The following is a 15,953-nucleotide window of genomic DNA, read 5'->3' as shown; positions in this document are numbered from 1 at the left end:
TTGTTTATAGTATCTGAGATAAGGACTTGACCACGTAACTTTAACCTTGATCACAGATCCATGAAATGAGGTCGACACCAGGTGAACCCTACCTGACAGACATGACTAGACCTTACAAGGAACCCATATACAAAATATAGTTATCCTATTACGCATAATAAGAGAGTTTTTCACTTTTCAAGGTAACAGTACTTTAAAAGTCACTGAACCATAATTTCACTTTTTGTACACAACTATTCCTTGCAAAGTTCTGCATGCTGTAGAACAAAATATCCATTTTTATCCTGTCTTGGGCAAGGTTATTTTTTACAGTTAATACCAGTCCACTTTTTTTTTGTCCAATGTTACGCTGTCACAAAACAGGCTAAATATAATCGTCACTTAAAGGCAATCACTCCTATACAGAGTCTACTATTTAAACTATATCAGCAAAATTTAACTTTAAAGTAGATCTTGCCTTGCTGATCATTTTTGTTATTTAAAGTTCCTATCTATCTTTTATACCCTTTCGGAGCACTTGAGATCACCTCTGGATTTTGGTGGGGTTCATGTTGCTCAGTCTTGAGTTTTCTATGTTGTGTTTTGTATACTGTTGACCATCTTTTGGGCATTTTCTTTTTTTTGCCATGGCGTTGTCAGTTTAATTTTGACTTATGAGTTTGAATGGCCCTTTGGTCTCTTTCGCCACTCTTTTTTAGAGTTTAAAGATGATAGACAAAAATGCCAAAAACTAGTAAATATCATCATTAAAGTACAAGAACTCAAATAACAATTTCGACCATGTTGACTTATTTGTACATTTGTACATTGTTGTAGATCTTGTATTGCTGATCATTTATGCTATATAAAGTGTCTATCTATCTAATATAGGTTTCAAGATAATCGGCAAAAAAAGAAAAATTGGTAAAAATCCTCCACAAAGAGCAAATACACTCCAATAATGAGTCAACTGACTATTTCAGCCCTGCTGACTTATTTATAGATCTTGTCTTGCTGGTCATTTTTTTCTTTTTTAAATGTCCATCTATTATAGTCTTCAAGATAAAGGTAAAAACACTAAAATTCCAAAATATAGTAATTAACAAGCAATAACTCTAATTATCACTATTTTACGAAATTTTCCTTTGATCTTACTGACTAATAATTTCCTTTCTCAGCACAGTTAAAATTATCGCTAGAAACTAAGGGCGCACGTGCTCGTTGTCAATGAAATTAACAACGCCGTCATAGGTAAAATAGCGATAAACAGATTATCATTTGTCATCTCAACTTGATTACTTTTCTCACTTTTGCCGTACCGGCTATTATCAACGATAATCTATAATTATGAGTCAACTGAAGAATTCGGCCATAATATATATTTGAATATCTTGTATTTGCTGTGATTAAATAAAATTTTTTACAACTTCCAGCCACGAAACACAGCATAGATCAGACCATTTGCAAATTTTAATCTGCAAGGGTCCTATATAAATCTACCTTGACCTTCAATTATACATGAGAAACAACAGATTCAAATGTAAAATGGATTCGCATAGCAAGTAATGTAAGTGAAAATCTTGAGTATTGAATTTAAAACCAAATTTGAAATTAAAGACAACATAACTAAATTTGAAAAGGTTAGTTAAACAATTCCAAGTCACTTCACAGAAACCGTTTTCAAGACTAACTGCAATGTATTAAAGGAGTTAGCCAATCATAATTGATTTAAAAAAGCATCATATCTAAATATTACATTAAATCATTTCTTTACAAATGTTTGATTCAAAGAAGTATTAGCAGCTCTCTTTTTAAGCTCTGAAAGAGATTGTTCGTCTATATACACATATATGACCCAACTGATGTCTCTTAAAGCAGCCTGCACCGTAAGCCACTAGTCTGATGCCCTGGACTAGTAAAATTTTGTAAAATTTTGTTTAGACACATTTGTCTTCAGACTAGTAATTGGACAAGATTTTGGTGCAGACTGCAGTCTTAAATATGTAGATATTATTTCATTTAAATTTATTTTTTCCAGAGTATAAATCTACATTCAGTTACACTGAAATCAAATTGTTCATAATTTTAGATTGAATTGTCTCCCTTTGTACATTTTAGAAAAGGTGTTGCTCTGAAATATATCAATTCACAGTTTGATTTACTTGTACATAGGAACTAGATGGCAAAAATAACAAAAAACTGCTTTTACTTATTTTAAGATCTTGTCTGGTTTATCATTTGTCTAAATAAAAGTTTCTCTGTATCTAATATATTTTCAAAATATTTGACAGAAACGTTGATAACATTTGACATTTAAGGGCAATAACTACTATAAAGAGACGTCTGACATTTTGTCATAAGCAGACATTTGGGATCTCAACATTCTGAACATTTCTGCACAGGTCTGTCAGATTTTCTCTATTCACAGCAGTTTTGAAGATAATAGACAAATCTTGTAGTTTACCCCATCTTCTATTTTTAGCAATGTAGGCCATGTTGGTTGTCAGTAGGGTCATTGGACACAATTTTTAAACAATATACCCTAATAATGATTGTGGCCAAGTTACGTGTCAGATGAGAAGATTTTTGTTAGATGCAAAGTTGCTAAAAATTGGAAAAAATCGTCATTAAAGGGCAGTAACTGCAATGCAGAGTCCTCTGACAATTTCGGCTATGTTGACTTATAATTTGTAGATCTTGTCTTGCTGGTAATTTTTCTTAAATACAGTTTCTATCTATTATAGTTTCAAACTTATAGGAAAAAATGGAACAAAAATGGTAAAATTCTACATTTAAGAGCAATACATGTAACTCCGATGAGAAGTTGTCTGACAGTTTAGACTTAAATTGACAACAGGTAGATTTCAACATTCTGAGTATTAATACCCCTGTCAGAATTTCTATATTCATAACAGTGTTCAAGATAATAGACAAAACTTGCATTTTACCCCTATGTTCTATTTCTAGCCATAATAACAGTCGGCCATGCTGGTTGGCAGGCAGGGTCACATCTTGTAAACTATTTACCCAAATAATGATTGTGGTAAAGTTTGGTTAAATTTGGCTTTGCAATTTCAGAAGAGAAGATTTTTTTGTAAACATTAACAATGACGACAAACAACATTCGGCCAGGTGAGCTTTTAATGATCATCCTTCATTGTATAGTATAAAATGTTCCCCAACATAGGAATGTTGACTTTCAGCTTGATCCATTATATGTAACGCATGAGAATAGATCAATTTAGTCACCAGTTTCATGAGTATTTTGTACTTTTGCCAAATTAATACCTAGTCCACCTACATTCCCATGAATATAACATGTATCATGGGAAAATCATAAAAAAATAGAAGTAACATCATATAATTGATCTTAGTGCTAAAGAAACTGATTGCATTGAGCCACAACTCCTCTGAAACCATACAAAGTCGGAAACATTTGTGATATGATGTATAAATGTAGTGTTTTGTACTTCTTTTTTCCACAGAAAACACCAATTTTCGAGAAAAGATCCAAATTCGGAGACCGTTATCAATCCGTGTCTAATACGCTTTTGCGCATGCTCACTCGACGTACTGCCGCAAAATTTAAAAACTCTTTCTTTCAATACTTGCCCAATTGTACCACGATTTCGTGGCATCTTCTTGTTAAATCTAAAATGGGACTGTTTTAATTATAATTAGTAGATCTGTCTGATCACTCATATAAATTCAATACTTTTGATCATTTCAATGATAATCCCATTCGATGAATCTGATCAATTTACCATATTTAACATTTATACATGTACATTTAGGTCAAAGTATTAGGTCAGACCAATGATATATTATTCATTATACACATCCCTTGGTCAGACTTCTCAACAGGATTTATTTTAATATATTTGCATATACTTTGTAAATTTATTGGTACAGTTCTGTCAAATATTATTTCATTATGAAAACTTTTACATTTTAAATTGATTTAGTGATATATTTGAATTTGGCACATTTTAACATTTTTTGGGGAAAATTCAGAAACAACATAAATGTACATTGCTACAATGTTAAACCATAACCATCCACCCATGCATTAAATGACTTTTAAGGATATATATATACATTTGGTAAAATTTAGACACTTTTCGTATTCTAATACAAGGGGAGCTAAATCAATTCATCATACAAGGAAAAGTTGATTTTGTTTTAGTAATCCTGGAACATTTTATAATACTGCTTTAGGCAGATGAGATCAATATTTGATCATTTATTGGTCCACACTATATTCTATCATGATGCGGCTTGATTTGGATTTTTTGAAGAAATTCTGCTCGAATCGCTGTAGATGTTGTCTAACATTGTACTAGATTTTTCTGAACTGATTATGATAAAACTTGACAGAAATTCTTGAAATAACATTAGTATTACGAAGGGAAAAAATCACTTTCAGTTTATCCAACAAAAAAGTCTTCTTTATATAAGTGTAATACCACCAAATCATAGTACATCACATCCTGTTGCATACGAAAAAGGGTAGAAAAAAATTTTCCCTTGAATTTGACAGTTGTAGGAAATTAATCCTAAATTTCATTGCAGTAAAAAGTTTCTGGGTCTATACATAAATCTTCTGCGTTTCAAAGCACCATTAGTGATTACTTTTTTATTTGGTGTTTCTTTAGAATATTTTGGAAACTTGAGGATACATGGTTACTAAAGGTGTAAAACCACCAAATCATAGTACGTCACATCTGGTTGCATACGAAAATAGGTCGAAAAAAAATATTCCCTTGAATTTGACAGTTGTAGGTAATTAACCCTACATTTCATTGCAGTAAAACATTTCTGGGTCATAAACTTATATCTTGGGTATTTAAAAGCACCATTATTTTTTTGTTTGAGGTTTCTATAGAATATTTTGGAAACTTCAGATTACATGGTTACTAAAGCTTGTACACAGGTTAAAAAAAGGGGAAAATTCGATTGGTTAACTTCTAGTGATGGTTATTTTCTTATATGCAATGAAATGTTATGTGAAATTTTTTCTATAGTACTGGACAGGATAAAACTTTACTCATGCCAAGTATTTCTTTGTTTGAAACAAAGATAAATTCTGAACAACTTTTTGAAAAGTGCAAATTTAACAAAGACTAATAGGGGAAAATCAATGGTGGTATTACACCTAATATGGGAAGCTTGTACACAGGTAAAAAAGAGGTGAAAATTTGATTGGTTAACATCCAGTGATGGTTATTTTCTTATATGCAACGAAACGTTATCATGGTTATGTGAAATTTTGTCTATAGTACTGGACAGGATAAAACTTTACTCATGCCAAGTATTTCTTTATTTGAAACAAAGATGAATTCTGCACATTTTTTTTTTAAAAGTGCAAATTTAACAAAGACTATAAATAGGGGAAAATCAATGGTGGTATTATTACACCTAATATGGGAAGCTGCACATACACCTTTGACCTTATGAGTACTCTTATTTGTTAAAATTTCATTCTTTTTACGTGAAATATTACAAAAAATGAAATATTCTGAGTGGATTGAGTCTCAAAAACACATTTAATGAGAAAATTGCATTGAAATAGAACTATACCATGAATATAAGTAGACAGAGCAAGCCATACTCAGTGTTTGGGGAGGTTTTTCTTACTTTTTCTCCTTATTAAATGAAGTTATTTCTTATATTGTGCAATGATAGAAAACTTTTTCCTAAGTAATACTTTAATAAATATATATAGTTATAAGTAAAGAAATTATTTTTGAAACAGTAACAACAAATTATTCACTAAAAGGGGACCATTAAACCCTCTCTGGAACGTGGCATAAACCTAATTTTACATTAGGATTTATTGAAACCTCCATGGCGTCATAAAACCTTTATATGGATAGCTCAATCATCTTGAACACATCAATTCTCATTTAATATCACATTTCTTACATAAATGTGTGAAAGTTCCCACAAAGTTCTGATAAATAAGCCTAGAAAGTTCAAATTTGAGGGAATGTGAGGTATAAATGGACCAAGAGGGACCTTATAATGAAGACAAAGAGGTACATTAGTGGTTTTATCATTTTAGAGTCATCTTGTGTAACATATTCAACAGTTTAATGCAGATGAGGTAAATATTTGATCATTAATCATCTTAATTGGTGAATTTATTGGTCAAAACTATATTCTATCATGATGTTGTGTTGGTTTTTTCGAAGAAATTTTCCTCGAAATCCCTAAAGATGTCGTCTTACATTATACTACATTTCTCTGAAACTCTTGAACTGATTATAATAAAACTTGACAGTAATGCTTAAAATAATCCGGTTTTTTTTCACAGAAAAACAATCACACTACTAAATTGTCTATTCTTCTTACCAGTACACTTGGTACAATCAAAAACCTGATAATAAATTGTTCAAATAAGGCCTTCGAAAATAGTGGAATTAATTACTTTTGGAGTGTCAAGAACTCGTTGGAAGTACTTGATAAATTGCATGCATATATTGGTGATTTTGAATCTGTTCAAAGTTTTGATTTTTCTACCCTATATACCACATTGCCTCATATTCTCATTAAGAAAAAATTCACACACCTAATTAAATGGGCATTTAAAAAGTCTGAATGAGAATATATATGTTCAAACTCTTTTAGGTCATTTTTTAGTAGCAATAAACAAAAAAACTATGTCAATTGGACATGCTTTGATACTATATATGCCCTTGAATTTTTACTAGATAACATTTTTGTTCGCTTTGGAGATTCCGTATATCGTCAGGTTATCGGAATTCCAATGGGGACTAACTGTGCACCACTTATTGCGGACCTTTTTTTTGTATTGCTATGAGTTACAATTTATGACAAAAATCAGCAAAGACCCATCGAAACAACATCTGATACACAAATTTAATAATACTTTTAGATATTTGGATGATATTTTGGCTCTCAATAATGACGACTTCAGTATGTATACTAAAGAAATTTATCCTGTTGAACTTACTTTAAATAAAGCTAATACTAGCAATGACCACTGCCCTTTCCTCGATCTTGATATCTATATCATTAACGGAAATCTTAATACTAAAATATATGATAAAAGAGATGATTTTTCATTTCCTATCGTTAATTATCCATTTTTAGATGGTGACGTTCCCTTGTCACCATCTTACGGTGTTTATATATCTCAACTTGTACGATTCGCTCGTGTATGTAACAATGTTTTAGATTTTAACGAGAGAAATTTATGTATTACTGAAAAATTATTACACCAGGGTTTTCGATATCACAAACTAGTCAAAACATTTACTAAATTTTATCATCGGTATAAGGACATCATTCGTAAATATAGCTCAACATGCAGACTTCTTATACGTTCAGGTATTTCACATCCAATTTTTTATGGAAATATTCTTTATAAAGCACAAAAATGTCAGTATTCACCTCTGAAGCTAACAAAACCTCTAAATAGACTTATTAAGAAGGGATATAGTTACGATACTGTTGTCAGGTCATTAAAGATTGCATATTTTGGCGTTAATATTGATTCACTTATAGGGTCTTTGCATCGGCACTAAACACATTTATTTAAAAACCAGTTGTTGGCATGACACGGGTTATGTTCTTCTCATATATGTTATGATGGTATGATACTAAACCCCTAACGGGAAGGATTGTGCCTGATATTCATATGATGAAGACATAATCTTTTAATCAGTTTAATTGAAATCTGGAGCTGGCATGTCAGTTAACTGCTAGTAGTCTGTTGTTATTTATGTATTATTGTCATTTTGTTTATTTTCTTTGGTTACATCTTCTGACATCAGACTCGGACTTCTCTTGAACTGAATTTTAATGTGCGTATTGTTATGCGTTTACTTTTCTACATTGGCTACAGGTATAGGGGGAGGGTTGAGATCTCATAAACATGTTTAACCCCGCCGCATTTTTGCGCCTGTCCCAAGTCAGGAGCCTCTAGCCTTTGTTAGTCTTGTATTATTTTTAATTTTAGTTTCTTGTGTACAATTTGGAGTTTAGTATGGCGTTCATTATCACTGAACTAGTATATATATTTGTTTAGGGGCCAGCTGAAGGACGCCTCCGGGTGCGGGAATTTCTCGCTGCATTGAAGACCTGTTGGTGACCTTCTGCTGTTGTCTGTTCTATGGTCGGGTTGTTGTCTCTTTGACACATTCCCCATTTCCATTCTCAATTTTACATTCAGTTTATTCAACAAAATTGTTTTCTTTTTAAAAGTAGAAAATTGAATATTAATCAGTGAAAACAACAATAAAAAATATCGAGCTCCAGCAGTACCCAGGCACCTGTGATTGGATTGAATTCAGACATATATAATGTCAAAAAACCGGGTCAACTCAGGCTTCATTTATGTATCTGTCCAAAGTCTGGAACCAAATTAAGTAGTTGTCCTTATGTCATACCTAAATTTTTGAATAATTTTAATTTGATATGTCATATTGATCAGATAAATGCCGTCAGACAGACATACAATTTATTTTAATACACAAAATATAATTGACCTATTGCTTATGATGATTGCTTTACTAACCATTGATATTATGTTGGTAGTCCTTAATATTTTATTATTATTATGCTCAGCGAAGCATTTTATTTTAAATGAAATAAAAACATTTTGCTATTAAACTGACAGCATGCAAAGGTTCATCACATTTATTAGTGCCATTGTAATTTGATAAGCAAATTAAAGGGTCATTACTGGTACTCTGATAAACAACAGGAGTTGTAATTGTCTAGTAATAAGCACTGTAACAACAAAAGTAATATTTTCAACCAATCAGGACCCTTATTCCAGAAGGGCAGTTATATATATAAAGCTAAAATATAATAAAATGCCCCGCAGGGCGCAGCTTGATACGACCGCAGAGGTCGAACCCTGAACAGTTGGGGCAAGTATGGACACAACATTCATGCAAGCTTGATACAGCTCTGAATTTGGATTGTGATTAAATATTTGACACAGCATAGGTTTCTGACACAGAATGAATGTGGTCTAAGAACTTAAAAATTTTAAATTGGACATTCACCTATTATGGTCCAATATCCAAAATCTAAATACATGGTTAGATTCAGCATATCAAAGAACCCCAAGAATTCAATTTTTGATGAAATCAAACAAAGTTTAATTTTGGACCCTTTTGACCTCAATGTGGACAAAGTTGATAACGGGGCCCATAAATCAAAAATCTAAATACATGGTTAGATTCAGCATATCAAAGAACCCCATATATTCAATTTTTGTTGAAATCAAACAAAGTTTAATTTTGGACCCAGATTTGGACCAACTTGAAAACTGGGCCCATTATCAAAAATCTAAATACATGTTTAGATTCAGCATATCAAAGAACCCTAAAAATTCAATTTTTGTTAAAATCAAACTAAGTTTAATTTTGGACCCTTTGGACCTTAATGTAGACCCATTTTAAAACGGAACCAAAAATTAAGAATCTAAATACACGGTTAGATTCAGCATATCAAAGAACCCCAATAATTCAATTTTTGATGAAATCAAACAAAGTTACATTTTGGACCCTTTGGACCTCAATGTGGACCAATTTAAAAACGGGGCCCAAAATCCAAAAACTTAATACACGGTTAGATTCAGCATATTAAAGAACTCCAAGAATTCAAGAATAAAACCCCATTGAAATTGATCAAGAAATAAGCAATTTATACAAAGTATCTTCTTTTGCACAATACTGTGCAATTGAATATTTCTTGCTATTGCGCAATACTGTACAATTGACAATTTCTTGCTATTGCGCAATATTGTGCTATTGGATATTTCTTGCTATTGCGCAATACTGTGCAATTGAAGATTTCTTGCTATTGCACAATACTGTGCAATTGAAGATTTCTTGCTATTGTGCAATACTGTGCAATTGAAAATTTCTTGCTATTGCACAATACTTATTATATAATAATTTACACATCCTGTTTGGTGTGTATCTCCTACCATATCATTATTATTTGCTTTTAAATATTAATCAGAAATAACCAACTTAAAATGGAAAATTTTAAAAGAAAAAAAAAAGGAAAAAAAGAAAAAAAAAGAAAAAAAAAAAATCCCCCCCCTAAATTTTTTGAACCCCCTTATGATTCATCACCCCCAAACTCAATCCCAGCCTTCCCTTTGTGGTATGGTACCTTGCAGTACAATTTCAGAGAGATCCATACACTTGAACACAAGTTATTGTCTGGAAACTAGAAAAATGCTTATTTTTGGCCCCTTTTAGGCCCCCAATTCCTAAACGTTTCGGGCAATTACCCCCAAACTCAATTCCACCTTTCCCTTTGTGATATGGAACCTTGTAGTACAATTTCAGAAATATCCAAACACTTACACACAAGTTATTGTCATGAAACTAGAAAAATGCTTGTTTTTTGCCCCTTTTTTTGCCCCTAATTCCTAAAATTTTGAGGCAATTACCCCCAAAATTAATTACAGCCTTCCCTTTGTGATATGGAACCTTGTGGTACAATGTCAGAGAGATCCATACACTTACACACAAGTTATTGTCTGGAAGTTACAAAAATGCTTATTTCTGGCCCCTTTTTGGCCCCTAATTCCTTAACTGTTGGTACCATAACCCCCAAAATCAATCCCAACCTTCCTTTCGTGGTATTGAACCTTATGGTAAAATTTCATGGAGATCCATTCACTTAAACTAAAGTTAGAGTGCGAAAACCAATGTGTCTTCGGACGACGCCAGACGACGACGACGACGCCAACGTCATACCAATATACGACCAAAAAATTTTTAATTTTTGCGGTCGTATAAAAATTAAACCTTAAGTCCATTTTTTTTAAGACTGGTTTTCAATGTTTTTAAAGTTAACATTACAAAATATTAATATGTCTTGATTCCATCAAAAAAGGACCATTATTATGACGAAAGTGAAAATCATCATAAATCTACCTTGACCTCTATATTTACTTCAGATTCATAATTTGAAAAGGACTGGTTAAACTTATTTTCGCTCAGAAGAGACATTAAAGGTGATTTATATCATGACATGACCAATCTTGATAAGAAATAAATTACTTCCATTTTGTAATGGGGAAACATATTTAAATGTGAAAAGGATTGATTGAACAGTTCTCAAGTCATTGCACAGAAAAAGTTTGGAGCCTAACTGCCTGTCGTACAACCTGAAGTTAATAACTATTTATCTGTTGGAATTCCAGTTAGAATATAAGAAGACAGACTCAAAATAATAATTCAAAGAAGGAGACACAACACCATGACATCAATCAAGATAAACAATGGCACATGTACCCAGTACTACAAAAAATAAATATAGAGTGACAGAAACCTCACAATTAAAGCACAGTTGATGCTATGAGCCAGCCAATCAGAATTGATCACAAACAAGATGTGTCGGATTGACATGAATTGCCCCATTCGCAATACAGCTTGGAGCCATTTTTTTTAGTGATAATTTGAGAATGAAAGTCTGTACAGCTGTTAATTTTCACGAAATGTTCAATGTCCAAAGTAAAATAAAATGCTCCACGGGGCGCAGCTTGATACGACCGCAGAGGTCGAACCCTGAACAGTTGGGGGAAGTATGGACACAACATTCAAGCTTGATACAGCTTTGGATTTGGATTGTGATTAAATATTTGACACAGCATAGGTTTCTAACACAGATTGAATGTGGTCTAAGAACTTAAAAATTTTAAATTGGACATTCACCTATTATGGTCCAATATCCAAAATCTAAATACATGGTTAGATTCAGCATATCAAAGAACCCTAAGAATTCAATTTTTGATGAAATCAAACAAAGTTTAATTTTGGACCCTTTTGACCTCAATGTGGACAAAGTTGATAACTGGGCCCAAAAATCAAAAATCTAAATACACGGTTAGATTCAGCATATCAAAGAACCCCATATATTCAATTTTTGTTGAAATCAAACAAAGTTTAATTTTGGACCCCGATTTGGACCAACTTGAAAACTGGGCCCATAATCAAAAATCTAAATACATGTTTAGATTCAGCATATCAAAGAACCCTAAGAATTCAATTTTTGTTAAAATCAAACTAAGTTTAATTTTGGACCCTTTTCGACCTTAATGTAGACCAATTTGAAAACGGAACCAAAAATTAAGAATCTAAATACAAGGTTAAATTCGGCATATCAAAGAACCCCAATAATTCAATTTTTGATGAAATCAAACAAAGTTTAATTTTGGACCCTTTTGACCTCAATGTGGACAAAGTTGATAACGGGGCCCAAAAATCAAAAATCTAAATACATGGTTAGATTCAGCATATCAAAGAACCCCATATATTCAATTTTTGTTGAAATCAAACAAAGTTTAATTTTGGACCCCGATTTGGACCAACTTGAAAACTGGGCCCATAATCAAAAATCTAAATACATGTTTAGATTCAGCATATCAAAGAACCCTAAGAATTCAATTTTTGTTAAAATCAAACTAAGTTTAATTTTGGACCCTTTGGACCTTAATGTAGACCAATTTGAAAACGGAACCAAAATTTAAGAATCTAAATACACAGTTAGATTCGGCATATCAAAGAACCCCAATAATTCAATTTTTGATGAAATCAAACAAAGTTTAATTTTGGACCCTTTGGACCTCAATGTGGACCAACTTAAAAACGGGGCCCAAAATCCAAAAACTAAATACACGGTTATATTCAGCATATTAAAGAACCCCATGAAATCAAGAATAAAACCCCATTGAAATTGGTCAAGAAATAAGCAATTTATAGGAAGTATCTTCTTTTGCACAATCCTGTGCTATTAAATATTTCTTGCTATTGCGCAATACTGTACAATTGACAATTTCTTGCTATTGCGCAATATTGTGCTATTGGATATTTCTTGCTATTGCGCAATACTGTGCAATTGAAGATTTCTTGCTATTGCGCAATACTGTGCAATTGAAGATTTCTTGCTATTGTGCAATACTGTGCAATTGAAAATTTCTTGCTATTGCACAATACTTATTATATAATAATTTACACATCCTGTTTGGTGTGTATCTCCTACCATATCATTATTATTTGATTTTAAATATAAATCAGAAATAACCAACTTAAAATGGAAAATTTTAAAAGAAACAAAAAAGGAAAAAAAGAAAAAAAAGGAAAAAAAAATAAATCCCCCCCCAAAATTTTTTGAACCCCCATTATGATTCATCACCCCCAAACTCAATCCCAGCCTTCCCTTTGTGGTATGGTACCTTGCAGTACAATTTCAGAGAGATCCATACACTTGAACACAAGTTATTGTCTGGAAACTAGAAAAATGCTTATTTTTGGCCCCTTTTAGGCCCCCAATTCCTAAACGTTTCGGGCAATTACCCCCAAACTCAATTCCACCTTTCCCTTTGTGATATGGAACCTTGTAGTACAATTTCAGAAATATCCAAACACTTACACACAAGTTATTGTCATGAAACTAGAAAAATGCTTGTTTTTTGCCCCTTTTTTTGCCCCTAATTCCTAAAATTTTGAGGCAATTACCCCCAAAATTAATTACAGCCTTCCCTTTGTGATATGGAACCTTGTGGTACAATGTCAGAGAGATCCATACACTAACACACAAGTTATGTCTGGAAGTTACAAAAATGCTTATTTTTGGCCCCTTTTTGGCCCCTAATTCCTTTACTGTTATTACCATAACCCCCAAAATCAATCCCAACCTTCCTTTTGTGGTATTGAACCTTGTGGTAAAATTTCATAAAGATCCATTCACTTAAACTAAAGTTAGAGTGCGAAAACCAATGTGTCTTCAGACAACGCCAGACGACGCCGGACGACGACGACGACGCCGGACAACGACGACGACGCCAACGTCATACCAATATACGACCACAAAAATTTTTTTGCGGTCGTATAAAAATCAATGGAGCAAAATGAAACGTAAACTTGATCTGTAACTCGTTATATTAGACTCGTATACTAAAATCAGCGCAATATGTGAAAGGGGTTAAAAAAAAAAGTCTGTATAACTGCTAATTTCATGACATTTTCAAAGTCCAAAGCCCTAATTATCTCAGTAAAAATCAATGAAGCTGAACCAAATGTAAAAACGATATGTTACTCATGATTGTAGACTCACATACTAAAAGTCAGATCCATATGTGAAGGGTTCAGAAAAATTCTGTATAACTGTTATTTTCACAAAATTTTCAAAGTCCAAAGCCTGTAGTTTCAACAAAATTAAATCAATAGATTAAATCAAACCTAAATTTGATCTGTAACTCATCATAGCAGTCTTACATACTAAAAATCAGCTCAATATGTGAAGGCTTTCATAGAAGTCTTACTTCTTTTCCCATGAAATTTTCAAAGTTAAAGCCCGTAATTTTGCCAAAAAACAGTGGAGCGGAACCAAACGTAAACATGATCATAATAGACTTGCATACATGTACTAAAAATCAACTTACTCTGTAAAGGTGTTTAGAAAAAATGTCTGTATAACAGTTTGTTGCGGAATGATGGAATGACAGATAAGGGTAAAATAACATGGCCCCAACAACTGTGTTGTGGGGCCATAAAAAAGCAGCATATTCATACATGTAATTTATCACACTAATTCATTTCTTTAGAAAAGTTTAATTCAAAGAAGCTGTTCATGTTGTTGGAGGTCCTCTTTTCATGACCGAAAGGATCGATACGTTATATACATATGACTTAAAATACTCTTACCCACATAGATATAATTATATTGCAAATTTTCTTTCTTAACACATAGCATAAACAACAGTTACAAAAATGTAAGTAATATGTTCAAAATACTCTCCCAATCCAGACTCAAACTCATTTCTTGAATTGTATTTCAAAATATACCATTTTCAAGTAATGAAACTAAAAGAAGTGAAAATCTTAAAAACTACTTTATCAGCTATATACTTATAGCCTAAAACTTACACATGTATGTTAACACATTTTTTGAAAGTTAAATTCTTTCAAGAACTGTAAAATAAGGTGTCGAAACCACATCTCATCAGGTGGAACTATAGAAAATCTAACATGAAGTCACCTCAACTGATGAAAATTTATTTCCACATGTAGCAATATTTACTCAAAATTAGCAGTCCAAGAGGAAATTTTCATTAGCGCTTATTTTGAGCAATGTTATTAAGTAAGTTGTTAAAGGATTTTGGTTGTAACCTGAAATTATACAACATAGCTACAGGCACTACTGCTATCATTTCTTATTCGTATTTTACAATTAGATCTATTGTCTTTAAAAAATAAAATGTCCTTAAATAACTAGATTAGAACAAAAAGTGAGAGCAGAATGTGTCTGAGGACAGGAATACCCCTGCTCAAGCTTTCCAACACCAATGGGAAGGTTGGATGGAAAGACGGAAGGATGAAAAGGCAGAAAGACGGCAGGACAGAAGGGAAACACCTGATGCTCCCGTCGCCTATGGCAGTGGCTTAATAAATTCTATTTTAATTCAATTGCAAGGATAATAGTACTGTACAGATTGTTTTGTACAATTAGAATCAGATTATTCAATTGTTACCTGCATGAGAGGTCTTCTGTCAGTTGATCTTCACAATCTGAAAATAATAAGTGAAAACCATGTAATTTACCGTGAGAAAAGATATATTCAATATTCATAACAAAATATCATAACCCTAATAAAGTGAACAAAAACAAAACTAAACAAAAAATTAAGCAGATATTACACACAGGACATTATCTTAAAGAGGCAAATGATCTCAGAACATTTCATGAAATAACGGATTTTCTACAATGATTTTGATATATTTATAGATAGAATGATGTAATCATATGCATGCACCAACCATTTCATATTTGAGGTTGCCATGGACATGTTGACAGACAATTTTTTTTGTGAAACCCATTTTGTTTTTAGGGTAAAAAAGTAATGATACTGGAATCAACCAGTCAGAACTAAAAAGCAGAGATAACTTGGTTTAAGTTGTTATTTTGGTAGGGTTTGA

At 32.3% G+C, this 15,953-nt stretch overlaps 1 protein-coding gene across 12 annotated transcripts in view; it reads right to left on the bottom strand.

Annotated features, from left to right (window-relative positions):
- Positions 1-15,953, bottom strand: part of LOC127739055 (alpha-mannosidase 2-like) — a 231,115-nt gene that overhangs the window by 184,920 nt on the left and 30,242 nt on the right. For 4 of the 12 annotated variants that reach the window (XM_052250626.1, XM_052250619.1, XM_052250625.1 and 1 more), the window contains exon 1: positions 15,509-15,546. The exons of 7 other annotated variants lie outside the window; for them this stretch is intronic. The gene's annotated coding sequence lies outside the window, so the exon portion shown is untranslated. Of the gene's footprint in view, positions 1-15,508; positions 15,549-15,953 lie in introns of those variants that run through there. One more of the 12 variants, XM_052250614.1, reaches the window with a different exon arrangement.

The sequence above is a fragment of the Mytilus californianus genome, unplaced genomic scaffold (genome assembly GCF_021869535.1).
Source record: "Mytilus californianus isolate M0D057914Y unplaced genomic scaffold, xbMytCali1.0.p SCAF_4, whole genome shotgun sequence".
Lineage (NCBI taxonomy): Eukaryota > Metazoa > Mollusca > Bivalvia > Mytilida > Mytilidae > Mytilus > Mytilus californianus.
This window is presented reverse-complemented; position numbering and strand designations above follow the sequence as displayed.